The following is a 5,538-nucleotide window of genomic DNA, read 5'->3' as shown; positions in this document are numbered from 1 at the left end:
CTTAGGGGGGGCCTCATTTATGTTTGGGTGAGGAGCCCATGTTTTCTAGGAGAAAGGAGTATAGTTAAGCTCTGTGTCTGTTGTCAACATTTTAAGAAGTTGCACTTAATTGAGTATGCTTTGCATCCCGTAAAGGATGCACACATCAATCGTATGTATTTATGCAGCCAGGAACCACCGCTGGCCGGAACTGTGAAGTGTTTGAAATTCTACCCTGCGCGTGAGCTCGTTTCGCGGATGCCGGCAGAAGACGCGAGGCTCCTGGGTCAGGGATGAAGCGCAGTTTGTCACACACAGCAGGAGCATCGCGGGCAGTGTCCGCACGCGCACCCTCCCCGGCCCCGATCCCCGCGGGCGGGGGCGAGGCCTGATGGCTCCGCACTCACCATGGGCCGTGCTGAGAGCGTGGTCTCGGTGGGTCTGCGTCGTTTACGGTGGACGGTCATCACGCCGCCTCTGCTCCAGGGGAGACCCCGTGTCTGCTTCCCAGGACTGTTGGCCACACAGACAGCCTCGAGAAGATGCTCCGGGGCAAAGGCATCACTCTCTCTGCGAGGAAGATGCACAAAAGCACAGGAAGTCCATGGAGAGAGCTTTATTCCAACATGACCTACGTCCAGAATCAGTTAGTGCCCTCCCCAAATGTTCCCTCCCTGTCACCTGTCGCCGTAGACCTGTCTCGCCAGTCCCTGAACGTCACGTAGCTGGAATCGTTCGCCGGCTTGTGCTGTTTCGGGTTGCTCTGGCGCGACTCAATGTCTGTCATCACCGCTCTTTTCCGTTGCTTCATTTTTGGTGCGCGTAGGCCGCGATTCATTTACCCGCTATTGCTAACGTACACTGGATTATCTCCACTGCGGGTGTGATAAACACCGCTGCGAAGAACATTCGAGCGCGTTCTGGTGGACACGGTGTGCACTGCTGTTGAGTCATGCCCAGATAAAGACTCGTTCGATCAATGGGCGGAGCCTATGGAAACGCTTCCCACGCAGTTACCCGAGCTGAAACTCCCGCCAGCAGCCTGGGACCCCGCCACGGATCCGCGCCCTCGCCAGCCCCGAGTCTTGTTGGGCCGCCTCACGCTGCCCCCTCCGGCCATAGGAGAGCAAAGTCGCACTGCGGATTTACTTTCCCGAACGAGGAGCGGATGTGCCGGTGCTGGCTGGGATGGCTCCCTCTGCAAACTGACTGCTCCCATCTTTTACGTATTTTCAAAATTAACTTGTCTTCTTAGTGTGTAGGAGTCTCTTATACGTTCTAAAGGTATGTCTTGGGAAAGTAAGAGCATTTTACATATATTCTCCCAGAGTGTGGCTTGCCTTTTAATTCTCAACATAGTGTCCTTTAATGCTCAGAAGTTTTAAAATCTAATAAAGTAAATATATATATATAGTGACTAAGTAATCTCTGCCTATCCCAAGAATGAGAAGATATTTTCCTGCTTTCTTCAAGAAGACTGACGGATTAAAATTTACCTTTAGGTTTACTGTATTTTTTTGTTTTTTCTTTTTTTCCCCAATTAAATGTCGCACAGGTGTGAGGCCGGTGTCAAGATTTTTTAGAAAGCAGATCCCTAGTTGACCCGGCACCATTAACAGAGAAGACCCTCATCGTCCAGTGCGTCGCTCCGACCTGGGCTGCGGTGGACGTGCGGGCTGCTCTCCCGGGTCTCCGCTCCGTGACTGTGGTCTGCTCTCCGGCAGCCGTGTCCACGCCACACTGTTTCTGCGGGGACGTGGGGGCTGCCGGTGTCCGTGCTCCGGCTTCGCCGTCCTCCAGTGCGGCTTCGCTATAACGTCCTTTGCGTTTCATGGACGTCCATGTTTATATAAACGTGCATAAGTTTCGTAATCCGCGTATGAGCCGCCGCGGCAGGCCGGGATCTGAGGGGCAGAGCCTGGCTCCGTGGCCGCCTCGGGCGAGTCGGCACCGCGTCCCCGGCACGCGCCTGCCTGGATTTAACCGGTCTCCATTTCTCTCGGGAACATGTTACAGTTTTCCGTATAGAGATCTGTGACTTATTCTGTTGCATTATTTCTATTTTTGTGTATGACTCTTACATGCAGTAAACTTGCAAACTTACAATTGTCTGTAGCCATTTTTCGGTATTTTCTATTTATACGATAGTGTCTGTACCTACTGAAAATTTTGTTTGTTCCCTTCCAGTATCACATCTTTTATCCCTTTTCTCGCTTGTTCTCTATAAGTCTGCAGAAGCTGGTTTCGAACCTTCTTGTCTTGTCTCCAGACTCGTGGGAGTTTGGGCCGCTGCCGGTGCCTTGACCCCACCTGCCAGCCCCACGACTGTGAGAACGGACCGTCCGCCGCTTCTCGGGCCCCCTCCGGGGAATCTTCTTCCAGAACCCCAAAAGGATGAGACCAGTCTCGCTGGCTACTCAGAGTTCACGTGATCCTGCGATATTTTATTTCTCAGGAGCGAAAAGCACACGAGATTCATTCTTAACCCAAATCCAGTCTAATCCGGGTGCCTGGCCATGGGGAGGACGACGAAGGGGACGTTTACCATGGCGGATGACGCCGAGCTCTCCATCCACGCAGGTGCCCCTCAAGGCCCAGGCGGGTGAGGGGAATAAAAACGCCTCTTCTCTCAGGGAGCTTGGCGTGTAGGGGGAGGCGGCGCCGAGCGAGGCGAACGTGGCCGCACAGGGCGGTGAGCAGGGCGCGGGCAGCTGGCCGGGCTGTGGCCAAAGAACTAGGGGCCGCCCAGCCGTCGTGGAATCGGGATGGCGCTGCTTGCTACCCAGCTAATGCGGAGCCGAACCCTGGCAGTGCTCCCTGAAAATACACTCAATGGGAAGAACAGATAAGTCAAAAATAAAGAATGAGCACAATTGTGTTCATGCATGCGGTGCGGTTCAGCAAAACGCGTCTGCTTCGAGGTCACGGAGGTTTAAAGCTCGCAAGCGTCACAGCCACCTGCCAAGCAGAACGACACTCACAGAACGTCAGCCGACGACTTCTAAAACATGAAGCCGAGAGAAACAGGGCAACGAATCCACCGTCGGCTGGACACGGGTCCATCTGCGGAGACACAGGGCGGTGCCCACCGGCCCCGCACAGTGGGGGCCGCTGGCCACCCCCACGCCCCCGCGGATCAGACAACCATCTCCCGAGGGGCACCGCGGCTCCAACCCGCCGGGCCCCGGACGAAAACACACGTCGCCTACTTGTGAGCAAGACATGAGCTTCCACGGTCGCCGAGACTAATATTCCTAATAAAGCATCCTTTTTAACAAAACTGAAAATCAATAATTGGAGAAGTTTCAAAATTGACACTAGCCTTTTGAGAAACTGGAAATAGATCTTCCTGTCAAAGGCTAACACGGCTGTCCTCTGTCTGGACGGCCCAGGGAGCAAACTGATCCGATTTTCATTTCCTCAATTTCACTCCACAGTGGTAAAACGTGTGAGTATCGATTCATCCGCTGAGACAAAAAGCAGAAGAGCACTTCACCCCAGCAGGGTCAGATGGTTTGTGGGTGTCTAATTATACCTTGAGAGAGCGTATAAATCTTCCCCGGTCATTACCCAGCGCGCGCGGCCAAGGCATCATTCGAATCCTTTTAAGGCACCACTCAGCCCCCTTGGTTTTATGGGAGGGCATAGATCCCAGGGTTAATATTATCATGCTTCACAGACTTTCAAATTTGTATCGGAAATAAGATTTGCTGCATGAGGAGACCGGTATGCTTCTCTGTTTGCACAAGCAAATCTATAAATATGCATCACGACCGCCTGCCCCTTCACAGACGGAGTGCGGGGACGCGGGACTGCCAGCGTCCTGTTGTTTCTGCCACGAGGGTCTGACGTCTGGGTTCTCATTTCACTCTAGTGCATAAAATATGCGCGTCCCAGGGAGCACGTTTAATTCTTTTCAGATGATGTCATTAAATGATGCAGGTTTAATATCCTACCAGAAAAATAGAAGATACGAAAAGAGACTATTTATTTCCACGTCTGTAATCGAGATGAGGACTGAAATTATAATTGACGTGTCAATATTGTATTTGCTCGAAGTTGGATCGCGTTTCACACCCCACGCCAACTACACTCAAGGTTGCATCACGCTCACATTTGTTTAAACGGAAATTAAATATTGTATCTTCTGCAAATAGGAGAAAGCAAGAACTATCAGCCACACAAGGAAATATGATACGCTTATCTCAGAATTCCCCGGTTCTGGCAACGAGCTCGGGAAAGCGAGGATAGCACCTGTTCGTTGAAGGAACCCGCGCCGGGCGCAAAGCCCTGCCCGCTGCCGGCGCGAGCGTGGGCCACGCTGGGGCGCGTCCGTGTGCCGCTTTTCTCCCTCGGCGGCAAGCGCGTGAGCGAGTGGCTGTGCCCCGCGGGCCATCCCGCATGGGCTTTGTTTGATCGTGGACATTTTTCCAAGTCAGCGAATGTGGATTTTCATCATTCTTTTTAATAGCTGAGTAGTGTGGATGTCCTCTAATTCATTTAACAGATTTCCTCTGATGAACATGTAGGTCGATTCCAATTCCCTCTAATATAAATAATGTCGTCGTGAACACGATTGTGCTCATACTTTTTTTTTTGACTTATCTGTTCTTCCCATTGAGTATAGTACCTCAGAATCAAACTCGACCATTCAAGGTGAGCTTATTTTAAATTCGATGGCTTTGACACAATCGGCCAGATCATCAGAGGCTGTGTTCCTCCCCCTCCGACCCACAGGGGAGGGGTTACCAATTTTTTTTTGGCTTTCTTTTCAGATCGACATAGCACAAATGAAATTTCAAAGTCATTTTTATTTGGAGTTGTACGATTACTGGCGAAGTAGAACATTTTTTGAATGTTTTATTCGCCACTCCTATTTCTTCTTTAGCGAATTCTCTCTCAGTTTGCCATTGACATAATTTGCGATTAAGGAGTCGGCTTTTGTCTGTGACTGTCTGAGTCTTCCTGCGTGCCTGATGCACGTTGCTGTGTTTGCCACAATCTTCACCGACACCCCCTTTAGGAAATGCAGGGTAAAACCACCGTGAGGTCTCACTACACACTTATCAAGACAGCACATGTTTGGAAACAGGGAAAACCGCACGTGGCAACACGAAGCCCGGCCGGGTCTCGCCCTCTCTCGCGGCAGAGGGCCATCGGGGGACAGCGCGGGTGGGAGCCACGCACGGCGGCCTCGGTCATCACTGGGGACAGGTATCATTTAAACCATGGCGACTAAAAACCGGTGCGGCTCAGAACCCTGCACGGGGGCACTACGCAGACAGAAAAAGGCAGCTGTCCATGTGGGAGGCGCAGTGGAGGGAGCTCAGGGCACCGCGGTGGATGAGAGAGGCCAGAGGTGACGCGCGGCCTGATTCCGTTTCTATGACCTTCCGGAAGAAACGAAGTTTGTAGGGGCTGGGAACAAATCGGCAGGTGGTTCAGCTGCAAGGGGGAGCAACAGAAGATAATTTGGGGGTGAAAGGGCTATTCTGTGTCTTGACCGTGCTGGTGGTTACGTGAAACTAAGAACTGCGCACACACACACGCACACACACA

This window comes from Pteropus vampyrus, unplaced genomic scaffold (assembly GCF_000151845.1).
Source record: "Pteropus vampyrus isolate Shadow unplaced genomic scaffold, Pvam_2.0 Scaffold295, whole genome shotgun sequence".
Lineage (NCBI taxonomy): Eukaryota > Metazoa > Chordata > Mammalia > Chiroptera > Pteropodidae > Pteropus > Pteropus vampyrus.
This window is presented reverse-complemented; position numbering follows the sequence as displayed.